At 41.1% G+C, this 17,091-nt stretch overlaps 1 non-coding gene across 1 annotated transcript; it reads left to right on the top strand.

Moving 5' to 3' along the window:
• The first annotated feature begins 870 nt into the window (after positions 1–870).
• TRNAG-CCC (transfer RNA glycine (anticodon CCC)) lies at positions 871–941 on the top strand. Its single transcript has one exon. It is a non-coding gene; the product is annotated as a tRNA-Gly (tRNA).
• Positions 942–17,091: the final 16,150 nt, after the last annotated feature.

Below are 17,091 nucleotides of genomic sequence, written 5' to 3'. Positions count from 1 at the left end.
TGTGCAGAATCTGCAAAATGATATAAATAACCAAGTTGGTACATGGAATTTGTTGGTGAGAGGAAAGCGTCAGTATTTCCTATTACAGAATACGGTAACCCCAACGTAGATTGTAAAATTTGGTTTAGTAACTTCAAAAAAAAAAAAAAAAAAAAAAAGTGTATGTGGCTCAGACGGCAGCGCGTTGGCCTCTCACCGCTGGATACCGTGCTCAAATCCCTGTCACTCCATGTGAGATTTGTGCTGGACAAAGCGGAGGCGGGACAGGTTTTTCTCCGGGTACTCTGGTTTTCCCCGTCATCTTTCATTCCAGCAACACTCTCCATTCTCATTTCATAGCATCTATCAGTCATCAATAAATCACTTTGGGAGGGGCGACCCCATCGTACTAATAGCCCCGGTCAATGACTGGAAAACAGGTTACTGTAGGTTTTCATTTTCAACTTTTAAAAAATGAACGCGCAGGTGTTTTGATTTAATCATTGTGGTGTAGAAGTCGTCATTTTCGTATTCTACCTGCGCGAATACCCTAAAATTTCATTACTTTACCAGCTTTGAATTCTCGCCGAAGTCCGTAACTACATTTTAAGCCACATCCACATCCTCACAACAGTGCTGCTCACTGTAGACAGCGGTAGTCTTGATAACCAAAGAGCAATGTTTGAGTGAATTGCTATGAGATGGCAGCGGCCATTCATGGCCAAGATGCCTGAGAAATAAAGACCTTTCATAGTCTCTTCCTTCCCGAACTTTGTTTTTGTTAATTATATTCTTAAAATGTAACAGTCCTATGATGGGACCATGTACAAAACTTAGACCAAACTTACAAATGTTGTTTATATAACTAAAATAACACACCTGGATGTCACGGCACTGCTGGTGTAGTGGTATCATGCAAGATTCCCATTCTTGCGACCCGGGTTCGATTCCCGGGCAGTGCACTGTTTTTAAAAATTGTCATTTATTCATTATTATTTATAAAAATGTTTCTTTAGAGCACTGTTTTTAAAAATTCTCATATATTCATTGTTGTTTATAAAAATGTTTCTTTAGCGCTCTGTTACGAATACGTAACATATCTCAAGAGACTTACGAAATTCGAAATAATGGCTTTTCATGTGCAACATGTTTTTTCTTCTTTTTTTGCTAGTGGCTTTACGTCGATATGTATGTATTGATACATTTTAATCCTTCCGATTACCAGAGATAAAAAAAGGTGAAGGAAATGCAAATGCAAGGAGAGGCCGTGAATGACCACTATTGAGATTGAAGGACACAATGCAACGCAGTATTATAGAAAGAAACCTGGACTGGGGCACAGCGTTGGAGGAGGAGTGGTGGAAAGGCCAAAGAAAGAGGAGAGGAACCATATTTGCCCCTACCCAGCTACAGCTTGATAAAGGGAAATGATGATGAATGACATGATAGCCTACTAGTTCAGTCTTTTTTTACCTCTTTCCCGACACCTTGTGGTGTCACGAGTACGACGGGTGTAGAGCACGAGGCTTTGGACCTGTTTTACGGCCGGATGCCCTTCCTGATGCAACCCTAATTACTTCTTTCTTTCTTTTTAAAATCTGTTTACCCTCCAGGGTTGGTTTTTATGCATTATCCAAAACTCTTACAACATTTTGACTTTTTCACATTTATAGTGTCAAACCACTGTGTTTTCACGATTTTTTTGCAATTTCTATTTACTATCAGATACATTGTGCAACTCGTGATTTGGCTGATGATGAACTTAAAAAATGGGCCAAAACTAGTTCCATTAAATGTTTCTTCCATAATGTAACCCACATTACGTGATTTTGTATTGAAAATGTGGAAGTATTTTACTCTTAATTTTTAATTTAATTGTAATCACAGTTCAATGCGGACCACTCAAAATGAATTTCATATCTCTTAAGGATACAACTGGGCAGAATAGCCAGTACCTCACCTCACCTGCTGTGCTGAACAGAGGCGTTGTTTGGGATTGGAAGGGATAGACAAGGAAGAGGGAAGGAAGGGACCATGGCCTTAAGTTAGGTACCATCCCGTCATTTGTCTGGAGGAGAAGTGGGAAACACACTTCCAGGATGGCTGAGGTGGGAATCGAACCCACCTCTACTCAGTGGAGGCTGAGTGGACCCCGTTCCAGCCCTCGTACCACTTTTCAAATTTCGTGGCAGAACCGGGAATCGAACCCAGGCCTTTGGGAGTGGCAGCTAATCACACTAACCATTATACCACAGAGGCTGACGATGTAATTACTATTGTGTGTTTCTGTGGTGGTTGTGTTGTCTGAATAGGAAGTGTCGGGACAAACACAAACAACCAGTCCCCAATGCAGAAGAATTAATCACACGCAATGTGAATCAAACCTGGGACCCTCTGAACCAAAGGCCTCAACGCTGACCATTCGGCCAAGGAGTCGGACATCATGATACTAGACGTAAGACCTTCTGCAGAACGGAGGCCCACAATTCAGGAAGTAAAGATCTATCCACAACCTCAGCACTATCCCGTATTAGTGTCGGGAGTGTCCGAGGCAGCATTGCCAACTCTATGGATTTATCCGTTATTTTGTAAACATCTAGGGATACCATACACCATCTTAAGATCAGACATTATTATTAAACTTTTAGGTAAGAAATTAATATGCTCTTTTAATGTGCTAATTTAGTACTTTTTCTTTTTTGCCAATAGTATTTTGTGTTCATATTGTTGTTCCTCATGTCTGTCCGTCTCTCTCTCTCTAGATATATATTTATATCATACACGGTGCTCTTAGCGCATTTGTTTGCAGTTCTCTCAACCTGCAACTTTCCTCAGTTTGACTTCTGCAACATTATCATGTAGTGCCATACCTGAAATACCCCTAGTTGATTACTGTTTGCATGAAGGAGCAATATCAAATGAATGGAGAGTCGCTATAGTAGCCCCTATAGGAGGGAAAGGGTGACAAACAAAAAGCAGATTATTACTGGTCAGTCGTGTTTGTAAGCTCCAAGAAAGCAGTCTTTCCAATTATATTAGACATGTTTTTGGTATTACTAATTGGATTGATAGAAGGCAGTTATTTTAGTGAGGTAGCAAGATATAGCAGATATTTTAGATTCAGATTGTTAGATGGACTCTATCGCTATTGACCTGTCTAGGGCTTTTGATAGGGTAGATCAGGGCACAGAACTGCAAAGAAATGACTGCAAATGGACTAGGCAAAAGAGTGACTGAATGAGCCTAGAAAACAGAACTCGGAGAATTAGTGTAGGTGAAGCAGTAACTGTTCCTGTAATCATTAAGAGGGGAGTTCCTCAAGGCAGTATTATTGGACCTTTATATTTTCTTATATATGTAAATGATGTGAATAAAGAACTGGAATCAGAGATAAGGCTTTTTGCAGATGGTGTTATTTATTACAAGATTGTGACCGACTGCAAGAAAACCTCAACAATGTTGTGAGATTGACAGAAGTCAATGGTATGATGGTAATGGGATCAAAAGTCAGGGTGAGTTTCCCAAAGAGAAAACGTCCCCTCAGTTTTAATTGCCTCATTGATAGGGGGTAAAAATACCTCATGGTGATCATTAATATAAGTTAATATAAGGAAAGATTTTCATGGGGGAATCACACAAACAGGATTGTAAACCAAGTTATAGATCTCATCATGTGGTTATGAAGATATTCAAGGGTTGTAGTAAGGATGTAAATGAAAGGGCATATAATTCTCTGGTAAGGCTCTAACTAGAGTCTGGTTCCAGTGTATGGGACACTCACCAGAATTACTTGATACGAGAAATGAGAAAATCCAAAGAAAAGCAACTCGATTTGTTCTGGGTGATTTCCGACAAAAGAGTAGCGTTACAAAAATGTTGCAGTTTAGGCTGGAAAGACTTGGGAGAAAAGAGACAAGCTGCTCATCAAAGTGGTATGTTCTGTGCTGTCAGTGGAGAGATGGCATGGAATGTCATCAGTAGATGAATAATTTTGAGTGATGTCTTTAAAAGTAGAAAAGAGCACAATATGAAGATAAAGTTGGAATTCAAGAGAACATGGGGCAAATAGCTGTTTATAGGAAGGGGAGTTAGGGAATGGAATAATTTACTAAGGAAGATGTTCAATACATTTTCAAATACTTGGCAATTATTTAAGAAAAGACTAGGTAAAAAGCAGATGGGGGAATCTGTCACCTGGGTGACTTCCCTAAATGCAGGTCAGTGGTGACTGATTGAAACTTTTATGTCACAAGCCTGTATCTGTTGCTAGAATCTTGCATCCATCGTGTTTTCATGGGTTTATTTTAACACTCAGTTTGTATGTCATTTGCATTACAGGCACATTGAGGATTTGAGGAGGAGTATGAATTTATCATAATGACTGTTGTCCGTATTCCCATCTGCTTCTCTGTAGGAAATCGGATGTTATGTATTGAAAATGTGAGCACAGTTATTGTTGAATGTCAATTGTTTCAAGAACTACATGTATGTATGTCTACTCGTTAGTCCCGTTTCTTGCTGTGGGGTTGGGGATGAGGTGGGATGAATTCGTTGCTGGATGCCCTTTCTGTCGTCAACCTCAGCTGAGGAGTTAATGAAGATGTTTGAGAACTACATACAATAAAACTGATGATTATGAGTTTGGTATTGCAGTGGAATATTCAGTGTTTGAGGACATTTTTGTTTTGTGTTTGGATAAATGATTATGCCCCAAACATTTACAAAATATTTTTTTACACGTTTTTGCTGATACATTTGTTGTATGACCGTTATAGTACGGTACACATCGTTGTAAGAGTTATGTTGCAATTACGGACTGCTACAGGGTGATACTGATCATAAAAACAAGAGGAAGAGTAACTTATACGGGACACCTCCATATTTCGGAGGCTTTTCATGTCTGTTATGAGCTGATATCCAGGATCAAGTGTCCTGTACGCAGATGGCTTGAGGATTGCAGGAAGATTGGGCTGTTCATTGATTGTTAACGAAGATAGGTTTCTCTTATTATTATTTTGTTTTGGCCGATTATGGACCACATTAATTCGGTTTCAGCTTCATCTGTTTCTGGACTTTAATCCTCATCCATTTCTCCTTCATCCTTTCACTCTTCAATCTCTTCCTTTCTTCTGTCCACGGCACTTGGGTACGGGATCTAACTTTTTCCTGAAACTTCTTCACGGCCTTGATTCTCGACTTGTAGGTATCCCTGTTGCTGATTTCCATTCCTTGTATTCCCATTTCTTCCAGGTCCTTCTTCACCTCCAATACCAGCGCACCATAGTTTTCCTGATCTCAAAAAAATCTTAGTATCTGATTGGTCAGGCTTTCCGGTTTCATTCTGTAGATAGTAGGTTTCTCTATTGATTTTAATTCAACTTTGATTTAGAGGTAGTTATCTCCTTTCATAGTTGTTTATTTACAATGAAATTTATAAACTGAAATAGGTTTCTTTCTTCCCTTCCTGAAACCTGCAACGCGTGCTACAGAGCTTTATGCCATCGAGGAAGCTCTGCAGTATGCGCTGTCCAGTGCATGTCAACATTACCTCATGTGCAGCAACTCCTCGAGCTCAATGCAGTCTTTAAGAGATAAGAATTTCATATTGTTCCATACTGAAGTGAGTTCACTAATAAGTTAAAAGAGGGTATAAATGGTTCAACCTTTCAATACTATTGAAATGGGAAATGTGAGTTTACATTCCTATTTAGTTGGGATTGGTACCGGTTTTGACCGGTGTTTTTGGTCATCATTGGCCAATCAAGAATAAGTGTAAAACAATGCACAGTGCCGATCTACTCTTCAAGAACTTGCTCCGTAGTACATTTGCGTGTTTGATCGGCGACTTCTTCATAATTTTTGGATCTATTGACGGGCAGTGCTATTCCCTAAAATTACACAGTGTCTCAAACTGCAATTAAACTCTTCAAGAATATGCTCAGTACTATATTTGGATACGTATTTGATTCTGGACTTCTTCCCATAGTAAACCCAGGTGCAACATGTCCACGATCTGCTGGCTGGATTGTGAGAAGCAAGCACCAGAATCACATTCGTGTGGCTTCCTAGCAGATCAGGCTGCCAAGAAGGCCTTAGTTCTTGCCAGGGATATATATTCTCAACAGAGACATCTCCCGGAGAGAATCAGTGGTATTGTGTCGTCTAAGGATTGGCCATGGTATGACAACACTCTCCTATCTGCTGAAGAGAGAAGTCCCTGCGGTGTGTACTTGCGGGCACCATCAGACCGTAGTACACATTCTTTTGGAGTGCCCGGACCTGTCCGATCTGTGCCGTAGTCTAAAACTTCAGCATGCTATTTCACTCATTCTACGACAGGATGAGCAGTCAGTAGACCTCGTCATCTGTTTTATGAGAGATAGTAGCCTGTTTTATTTTTTAAGAAGTGAAATTTTAGTTATTTGCCTTTAACTTTTCTTTTATTGTGAACTACACTTTTATTCCTTTGACTATGTGTATTTTAATACTTACTTCCCTTTCTTTCTTTCTTTCTTTCTTTCTTTCTTTCTTTCTTTCTTTCTTTCTTTCTTAATCTGTTTAGCCTCGAGGGTTGGCTTTTCCCTCGGACTCAGCAAGGGATCCCACCTCTACCACCTTAGATGTTAGGGCCCTTTAAATAACAAGCATCGTCATCATCTCACCTGCTTTGCTGAACAGGGGCCTTGTGGGAGGATGGTGAGATTGGAAGGGATAGACAAGGAAGAGGGAAGGAAGCGGCCGTGGCCTAGGTAAAATCCCAGCTTTTACCTGGAGGAGAAGGGGGAAATAACTGAAAATCACCTCGAGGATGGTTGAAGTGGGAATCAAACCTACCTCTACTCAGTTGACCTCCAGAGGCTGAGTGGACCCTGTTCCAGTCTTCGTACCACTTTTCAAATTTCAAGGCAGAGCCAGGAATCAAACCCGGGCCTATTCAAATTAACCACTACACCAGAGAGGCAGCCTTTATTTTTTATTTTTTAAGTTGAATAATGTAGGTGATTTTCCTTTGAAGTCAGTGCGCTATTCTACTACATTTTGATTTATGTTTTAATCATACTATAAACATAAGGCATTGAAAATTATATTGACTGACAACTTTGAAATTAATCATCCTCATCATTATTATCCTTTTTTAAAATCTTAGCCGGTGGATAAATATTAATCCATCACCTCGTTTCACTTCTTCACCTACCACTAAGGGCTAATCACCTAGATTCTAGGCCCCTTAAAACACCGTCCACCTCTAACGATATTCCCAATGTACCTGAGCTGCAGTTCTAACAAATTGAGGACTTCCTCACTGGTCTTCCTTTTTACCCAGGATTTTCAAAGCATTATTGTGTACAAGTACACTTTGAAAGCTTCAATCCGCCTCTCCAGAAAAAGGCTCAGCAACCAGCCTTCAAAACCACACAGAAGGGCAGGGACAAAATAACATCACAATATCCGAACTCAGAGCTGAAGGTTGAGATTTCTACTGGTGAATAGGGGTCTAGTGTTGAACAGATATTTGGCTTGCCCAATCCTGGATAAGATTGCATTCTTGGGATCAGAATGCTCATTTACTATGTGGTAGTTGCACAAAATTTAGTGTGAGTCCTTCTGAACTAAGGTTAGTTTGAATGGAGAATCCCACCTTCCAATACTTATTTGTTTTTATTGCTAGTCTATGTAATTATGTAACATAATCTGCACATGCTTATGAGGGTATTTAGGGGTTGTAGTAAGGATGTAAAGGAGAGGACTTATAAGTCTCTGGTAAGACCCCAACTAGAGTATGGTTCCGGTGTATGGGACCCTCACCAGGATTACCTGATTCAAGAACTGGAAAATATCCAAAGAAAAGCAGCTCGATTTATTCTGGGTAATTTCCGACAAAAGAGTAGCGTTAAAAGAATGTTGCAAAGTTTGGGCTGGGAAGACTTGGGAGAAAGGAGACGACCTGCTCGACTGTCAGTGGAAATATGGTGTGGGAAGACATCAGTAGACGAATAAGTTTGAGTGGTGTCTTTAAAAGTAGGAAAGATCACAATATGAACATAAAGTTGGAATTCAAGAGGACAAATTGAGGCAAATATTCGTTTATAGGAAGGTGAGTTAGAAACTGGAATAACTTACCAAGGGATATGTTCAATAAATTTCCAATTCTTTGCAATCATTTAAGAAAAGGCTAGGAAAACAACAGATAGGGAATCTGCCACCTGAGCGACTGTCCTAAATGCAGATCAGTAGCGACTCATTGATTGATTGTTATGACTGTTCACACGAGCATTAAGATGAAACTAGAAATTTTACATACGAGGGTACTGAAATGATAACTGTCTCACCATGTTAACAGCTGAGATTCAGACTGGCGACTCATGCTTGCCAGGTCGAACACATACAGGCTGCTTACAAGGTCAAGAATTAGGCGTGTGCCTCGCATACTGCAAGTGCCGTAGCGCAGAGTATGAACACCCTGTGTTTGGTCTGGGTTATATGAGAGACCCTGTATTTAAAAAATTTACGAACAAGAGCTATATGGAGCTCATCCGGCCATTCTATTACCAATTTGCTTCATTTTTGTTTTTATTCTCTCCGGAGTTACCTGCCAGTGAATCATCAGACAGTGATAGGTCTTCAAGTTCAGTCAAATAATTGCAGGCGAAGGCTTACCTTAGCCCGCAATACATTTTGTACTTAGCAGGTTGCACACAGTTAAGGAGCAAAATCTTTACGTAAAGATGTCTGCGAAGTTAAGCGATTAAAAATGACAGGCAACCATAGGCAAACTTCCAATTTCAACCAAACTTGGTACACATGTGAGTTAATACTGTGGGGAGGGGGAGGGTTTTTTTGCAAACTGCTTTACGTCGCATCGACACAGACAGGTCTTATTACAAGACATTAGAATCATTCCGTATTGACGGTTTTCACTTTACAAAGATAAAAAATTGAGTATATCCTCCTAATTCAATACATTACATAATTCCATCATTAGATGGAGTAATCAAATTCAAACATGATGTAGCATTTTGCCTCTAACACCCCTAGAAGTGGGGAGGGAGTGACATTTAAAAATAATAGAAAACTACTTATTACCAGACCCCGGATTATATGTAATATAAAAATGAGAAATTTGTACATAAATATATAGCTAAAATTGACAAAATATGTAGTTAAATATGTAATAAATAAAAAAATATGTAATCTCTAAGCTTTATTTCATGTATTCTTGTACACACAAAAGAAAACAAAACCGAAAAAAGTTAAAACTGCATACACTATTCAATCTCTAATTTTCATTTGGAGGTGCAATTAATCACTAAAGAGTTTTCCACATTTTCTGCAGTCATCAAATGCCTTCTGTCTGTTAGGATGTTCTTACATACAGAAAAAGACCTTTCAACTTCACATGAAGTCACTGGTGCGTATTTCAAATTAGGAATGATACTGGAAGATACGTTCTCATTTTCAGGCAGTTCTTTGTAAGAAGAACTTGTTTCTTCAATGGAGTACTTTTTTATTTCTCACATGAAGATCAGTTTTTAAATGCCATTCTAATTGTGATTTCATGAAGCACCCAATACGTTTGTCACACACTCTGTCCATGGCACGATTGTTCTGTCACTTGTAAAGGCTTCATCAATTGAAATCCAGTCTTTTAACTTTGACGTCAGTTTGGATGAGACTGGTGCCATAACGATTCACTAACTGTGACTCAGAATATGGTTTGAGCAAGTGTTTTCTTTCACGGGTCATCCCAGCCGCAGGGCAACTTTCACTTTGTCTCTTTCTCCGTAATAGAAGCAACATGTCATTGACCAACCCTTCACAGTGTACCATTACTTCATCAATATAGCTAAGGGATGCAAATCTTTGACAGAATACTTCATTTTAAATTATTCAATTATTTTTAATGTTAGAAATGTACAGGCTTTAAACTATTTTCAGGTGTTTTAAATTGCTGTAAAATTAATGAAAAATGAATTGTTTTTTCTTTCAAAAGCGCAGTATTTTTAAAAAATATTTAAAATAAGTAATATTTATTATGCATCAAAATACGTAACTCCTGTAATAATGGTCATTTTAGTGTGATTCGCCAACATTTTAGCTTTTCTTGTAGCTACTTATAACAGTGTTGAATCCATACTTTTTTGAGGTGGCCGAGATGCACAGTCACATTCCAAATGCTGTTGAAGTCTTTGTCGGTAGGAGGGTGGGAATAAAATATATGTGGGTGTGTTCCAACATAGCTCTCAACCAAACTTAAACTCTATACACATATGACTAATGTGGAAAAAGAACAATACTGTGGGAGTAAGACAACTCTTCAGTTGAATGTTAGGAGGGAGTGACATGTAAACATTATCTAAAACAACCTGTATTAGGATAGAACACATATTTTTTGATAATGAAAATGAATGAAAGTGTTTTGTTCTGCAAATTTTGTTTCAAAAACGTCTCTTTCGAGACTAGCATATATTCTTATGCAGGAACCTTTCATAATAGAGGGGTTAGGAATAACAGCACAACTATTATACCATCTACTAGACAAGAGCAAGAGTTTTCAAGTATCAGGAGGATGAAAGCAGGAAGCATTCTACACCACGGATGCCATGTGTAACAGGAGCTAGACGGGACCGAACTGTCAGATGAGAAGTGCTATCACAAGACTGACGGTGCACGAATTTCACCATAAGCTGGGTATGCGAGCCGGATTTCATCAACCCAGCAATGCTCGAGAGAGAGAGAGAGACCTTTACCACTTTGTTAAGTGCTCCAAAAGAGTCAAAACACTGAACTACTATAGTAAAGAATAACAGTGATAACTGGTGGTATCTGAAGCTGGGTGTTGCACCAACATTTTCAGTGTCACATTTTTATAGCTTACAGAAATAACAAGAAACTCCATTATTGTTAAGTAATGATCCACACTCCTATTAAAACTGAAATATATCTGGCAATTACAACCCAGGAAATAAGAGGCTAGTTATACACTGTGACTATATCCTCCAGTTGTTCATTTCCATTTCGGACTGTCATAATTCCGGCACATGTGCAAGGTATCAGTTGATTGTCTTCTCCTACAACCTACAACACTACTTATAACTTGTTCTCTGACGTATAAAATATATCATATATATATATATATATATATATATATATATATATATATTTTTTTTTTTTTGCCAAATATTTTAACTTAAAGATTGACCAACCTTATGCATTAATCCACTAGAAGACCCGTACTGCTCCTCAGCTAGATCAGATAACGTGTCTTGATTTGAAACGGCTCCGTGCGCTGCCCAGGTACTGTTTTGAACGTTTACTTTTACCTATTAATTATGTGTCAAGTGTTTTGTAGATTTCCTTATTGTGACATTGACTGATAATTTACGAACTGTTTAAAAAAAGTTTTACATCGCACCAAGACTTATGGCGATGATGGAATATCTTTCAAATTATAAAAATCAGTGATAATTGTATGCATTTACATGTAGCGCTATAGATATGAAGTATACGGTTCCAACTGTCATTGGAACTGTTACCAATCAGCCTAGAGAACCCCAAAACTGTAAATTTAGTACCGATATCTGTCATTTTGGACAGTTTTTCCTCACCCCTTATGACCCGCATACCGGGCGAGTTGGCCGTGCGCGTAGAGGCGCGCGGCTGTGAGCTTGCATCCGGGAGATAGTAGGTTCGAATCCCACTATCGGCAGCCCTGAAGATGGTTTTCCGTGGTTTCCCATTTTCACACCAGGCAAATGCTGGGGCTGTACCTTAATCAAGGCCACGGCCGCTTCCTTCCAACTCCTAGGCCTTTCCAATCCCATCGTCGCCATAAGGCCTATCTGTGTCGGTGCGACGTAAAGCCCCTAGCAAAAAAAAAAAAAAATGACCCGCATGTCGATGGAGGTCCCCCTGTGGGTGGGGGCGGTAGAATAACACCCACGGTATCCCCTGCCTATCGTAAGAGGTGACTAAAAGGGGCCCCAAGGGCTCTGAACTTTGGAGCGTGGATTGGCGATCAAGAGCCCTATAGCTGAGTCCTGACATTGCTTCCACGTACTTGTGTCAGGCTCCTCACTCTAATCTATCCTATCCGACCTCCCTTGGCCAACTTTTGTTCTTTTCCGACCCCAACGCTATTAGGTTTCGAGGCCTAGGGAGTCTTTCATTTCCACACCCTTCGTGGCCCTTGTCTTTCTTTGGCCAATAACTTCATTTTTCGAAGTGTCGGATCCCTTCCATTTTTTCTCTCTGATTAGTCTTAACTAGAAGATGGTTGCCTAGTTGTACTTCCTCTTAAAACAATAATCACCACCACCACCTGTCGATGAAGGCTGAACTTGGACTTAAATGTCATGTATACTTTTTTTGCTAGTCGCTTTACGTCGCGCCGACACGAATAGGTCTTATGGTGACAATGGGATAGGAAAGACCTAGGAGATGGAAGGAAATGACCGTGGCCCCAGCGTTTGCCTGGTGTGAAACTGGAAAACCACGGAAAACCATCTTCAGGGCTGCCGACAGTGGGATTCGAACCCACTGTCTCCCGGATTCAAGCTCACAGCCGCGCGCCCTTAACCGCACGGCCAACTCGCCCGGTATCATGCATATTATTCACTGTCACAATTCATCCCAGCGGCGGCGAAAACTGTGGATCCTGGACTAATATAGGTCGTTTTCGATTATGTTTACTCCCTCCCCATCCCTAGGGGTGCTAGGTGTGTCTTACTCCCACGGCATTTCTCTCTAGACTGTAAGTGTATGTATGTTGGGTAGTCAGCCCGAAGGCTGATTTGATCCTCTGTAGCTCCGCCAACAGCTGTCATAAACAGCCTAGGCGTCACTGAAGAGGCGTACTAGGGAAATGAGGAGCGAGGTAGTTTCCCGTTGCTTTCCTCACCGAGCCAGCCGTTGCTATTACATATCAGTCTGCCAAGCCCACTGAAATGCATGCACCAACCGACCCTATGAGCGATATTTTCACACCATTCATAACAGGGACTGGCTGCATAAGGAATGGTATTACTAGCATCACTCGTACCTCAGTCACTTTCATATTGTCAAAGCCAAGGATGAGACTGGGACAGGTCAATGAAAGTAACAAATTTGATATAGCCCATACCAGAAGACATAGTGCACTGTAAACACTACATCTCGCCAGCAAAGACTGTAAGTATCAAGGGATAGGGATAGGGAAGGGCTAGGAGTGGAAAGGAAGCGGCCGTGGCCTTAATTAAGGTACAGCCCCAGCATTTGCCTGGTGTGAAAATGGGAAACCACGGAAAACCATATTCAGGGCTGCCGACAGTGGGGTTCGAACCTACTATCTCCCGAATACTGGATACTGGCCGCACTTAAGCGACTGCAGCTATCGAGCTCGGTACACGAATGGTTACCTGGGTGTGAGGGGAGTTAAATAATTTCCTATTCTTTGGCTGACGTCTTTTTCAATGCACTGTATTTGATTGTAGATACTATTTTTAAAATAGACAATGTGCTGCAGCACATAAGGTACGGCCGCCCCTGCCCTTGAGGTTGTATGTTAAGTATTCAACCCGAAGGCTGGTCTCATCCTCAAAAGTAGACGATGACGGCAACGCCATTCCTGCTGGATGCACCATGGTAGATCAGTTCATAGCCATCTCCGATATCACGCGATTTCTCTCCTTTCCAACGTGCACGCATGCAATGTCTACTTTCCGCTCTTTAGGTATCGTTGCTAGTTCGCGACTGCGTCTATAGTAAGAGACCCAGTGTTGAGCGTGGAGATGCGTAAATGCTGTCTGCGTTGGGCTAGCTTCTTTAGCTGGGTCCGTCCCTGAACCAGTAGCCCTTGTCCATTTGTCGCGGCGGTCAGACGCGCGTCTCTTCTGGGAGACATCCTAGCATTATCCGACAAAACTGAGGTAGACATGATTCACGGGTTGCGACTATACTCATAAAAGTCAGCCTCAAATGTCTAAAATATAACCCTCTTTTATGCTTTCTTTGCACTTCTACGCATACATCTCAGAAGACAGCTACGAAAGAAAAACATAAGGCACATAATTGTCGTCAAAATACGATAAGGCGATTTATGAATTGTTTGAACAGAGCATGTGATGAACAACAAAACTACAGCGTCAGACTGGACTCGGAAGTGCTCGAAATCCGAGTTAACTCGTGCTTGGGACAGCGGAAGACATGTTGGCATCCGAGTTAAGGTCATTTAAGATAACTTAGGTTATTCATATATTGCAATTCAGTGTGGGTTAAGGTTACATAAGGTGACAGAAGACCATTTTTTTATTTCTTCTTCTTCTTAATCTGCTTTCCCTCGGACTCAGCGGGGGTCCCATCTCTACCGCCTCAAGGGCGGTGTCCTCGAGCTTCACACATCGGATCGGGGGATACAACTGGGGACGATGACCAGTACCTCGCCCAGGCGGCCTCACCTGCTATTCTGAACAGGGGCCTTGCGGGGGGATGGCAAGATTGGAAGGGGATAGACAAGGAAGAGGGAAGGAAGCGGCCGTGGCCTTAAGTTAGGTACCATCCCGGCATTTGCCTGGAGGAGAAGTGGGAAAGCACGGAAAAACACTTCGAGGATGGCCGAGGTAGGAATCGAACCCACCTCTACTCAGTTGACCTCCCGAGAGCCGGGAATCGAACCCGGGCCTCCGGGGGTGGCAGCTAATCACACTAACCACTACACCACAGAGACGGACACCTTTAATATCGCTGTATGTAGATGCTACAGCGGATAACATAGCCCTGTGAACGTGATCAAAGTACACATGTTAAAACGATATTTTGTCACAGATACTTCCCTGACAGCGCATCCGATATATCGGAGACAGAAAAATATCGGCGACAAAGTAACAGGCTGTGATTTATCGACCATCTCTACCCACGGGAGTTCGTTAAGTCTACCGACGCGGGGCTGACGTATTTGAGCACGTTCAAATACTACCGCACTGAGCCAGGATCGAACCTGGCAAGCTGGAATAAATAATTGCTTGCTTGTTGATGATGCTTGTTGTTTAAAGGGGCCTAACATCGAAGATCATCGGCCCGAAATAAATAATTAAGTGACCTCTAACCTTAAGTAATCTTAAGCAAACTTAAATGTTCTAAGTTACCGCAAGTCACCTTAAATGACCTTAAGTAGGGACTGCCTGGCCGAGGCGGTAAAGGCGCTCATCCAGAAGGACGTGGGTTCGATTGCCCGCCAGGGAGTCGAAACATTTAAGAAACGAGATTTCCACTTCCGGAGGTGCGCATGGCCCTGAGGTACACTCAGTCTACAGTATACCAAATATGAATACCAGGTTAATTTCAGGGGGTTACGATGACCGGATCCAGAGATAACCACTTTACCCCACCAAGTGTCGAGGTTACGGATAGTGGAAACCTTTACCTTCCACCACTCAAGGGCCTTCTCGGTCTGCACGGAGATGACTTTGCTCTTTTAAATGAGGAGTGTGTTCAACAGGTGCTATTTCCACTTGTAAAAAAATCGGTATTTGGTTCACATGCATCACAGAAGATGTATTTAAAAAAACACTGTGCCATACCCAATCATGAGTACGTTTTATGTGCTTTTTATTATACGTTTCTTGCGTTTTCCTCTCAAATAGCGCCTTTTGAACACACTCTCCTCAAATTACCTTTCGTCAGTCATGACGCGCAGACCTGAACCTGTCGAGCCGAACATGTCCTCGGACACTCCCGGCACTAAAAGCCAACCATTTCATTTTGAAAAATTGACGAGCTCATTCCAACACACTTTGCAACTTGAATTCTGATATACATTCATACAGTACAAGAGGATCTACTAAAATTCACTGTAAATCATCAAAGTCTACTTCCTTCCCTCTTCCTTGTCTATCCCTTCCAATCTTCCCATCCCCCCACAAGGCCCCTGTTCAGCATAGCAGGTGAGGCCACCTGGGCGAGGTACTGGTCATCCTCCCCAGTTGTACCCCACGACCCGATGTCTGACGCTCCAGGACACTGCCCTTGAGGCGGTAGAGGTGGGATCCGTCGCTGAGTCCAAGGGAAAAACCGACCCTGCAGGGTAAACAGATGAAGAAAAAGAAGAAGATATTAAAGGTGTGCAATAATACATTGTATCGTAGTGTATTTCTGAGTACAGTAGAGAGAATACCTATCTAGTAACTCTATGCCAATAGCTTGCTCATGTTTCATACGTAGCTTGAATCGAACAGATTAGTCCTCAGCTGGCAAATAAGGCATGTTTGAATACGTCATATTTTTTCGAGAAGTATTGCCCGATTTTCAAAATAATCACGGTACAAAATAGTGTGGTACCATGATCCCAGAAAATATTAACGTCATGGCCAGGGCCCGGACTTTTAAAAAATGCATATGCGCACATACAAATGTATATTTTGAACGTCAGTGCATATACAGACATATTTTTCTATTATGTGTGATCGATTATCTAAGATTTCTGAACGAAATGAAAAAATCAATGAGCTCTGTATGTAGCACATCACTTGGCAACACGAGAAGACTTCCCTGATCAAGGAAAGTGCTTTCAGTGTCGCAATACAAGTAGGTAGATACATAATCATGTTTTTCACAACAGCAATTTCCTTCTTTCTGACATTCCTTTCTCCTTCTCCTTACAGTAGCCTCGCAAGGTTTGCTTAAACAAGTGCGTTCATCTGTTAACTTCCTCTTCGTCTGTTGCAGTGTTTTTCCAAATTAAATTGTAAAAATGCCTAAAGTCTTTGCCAGAAGAATGATCCGAGCAGTCAGTGCCGGTGTACAAGTATTGCCCAGTTACGTCCGTTGACGTAGAACGATCATTTTCACCTATAAATTCATTCTGTCCGACAACAGAAAGTCATTGACTCCTGAAAACATTGCAGGTCATTATCCTCATGGTTGTTCCGTAGTGAATGATGTTATTTACAGCAATTATAATAAGAAGTATTTATATCCACCTATACAATACAAATGACCTTTATTGGTGTTTACACTTTCATACAATTAATTCTTGTGTCGGTGCGACGTAAAGCCCCTAGCAAAAAAAAAACAACAATTAATTCTTCTATGGGACATGTTCCACTCTTATAAAGAGCATCTTCAGCCATTAATTTTAAT

This window comes from Anabrus simplex, chromosome 14, assembly GCF_040414725.1.
Source record: "Anabrus simplex isolate iqAnaSimp1 chromosome 14, ASM4041472v1, whole genome shotgun sequence".
In the NCBI taxonomy this organism is placed as follows: Eukaryota; Metazoa; Arthropoda; class Insecta; order Orthoptera; family Tettigoniidae; genus Anabrus; species Anabrus simplex.
This window is presented reverse-complemented; position numbering and strand designations above follow the sequence as displayed.